The sequence below is a fragment of the Triticum dicoccoides genome, chromosome 3A, assembly GCF_002162155.2.
Source record: "Triticum dicoccoides isolate Atlit2015 ecotype Zavitan chromosome 3A, WEW_v2.0, whole genome shotgun sequence".
Classification (NCBI taxonomy): Eukaryota; Viridiplantae; Streptophyta; class Magnoliopsida; order Poales; family Poaceae; genus Triticum; species Triticum dicoccoides.
In genome coordinates this window covers 601,533-601,767 of record NC_041384.1, presented here as the reverse complement: position 1 = coordinate 601,767, position 235 = coordinate 601,533, and positions in this window count along the sequence as shown.

Below are 235 nucleotides of genomic sequence, written 5' to 3'. Positions count from 1 at the left end.
AACAGAAGAAAAATATATATAACTAAAAAATAGAAAAACAAAGTGTATGTGTGTGTGTGCTCACCAGCGAGGCGAGAGGAGACGGGCGGTGGCGACGGGGACGGCGATGGGCGGCGACGACGGGGATGGCGATGACGGGGACATGGACGGGGCGGCGACGACGGGGACGGGGACGGGGCGGCGACGACGGGGACAGGGACGACGCGGGACGGGCCGGGACGGGGCGGCGGTGACG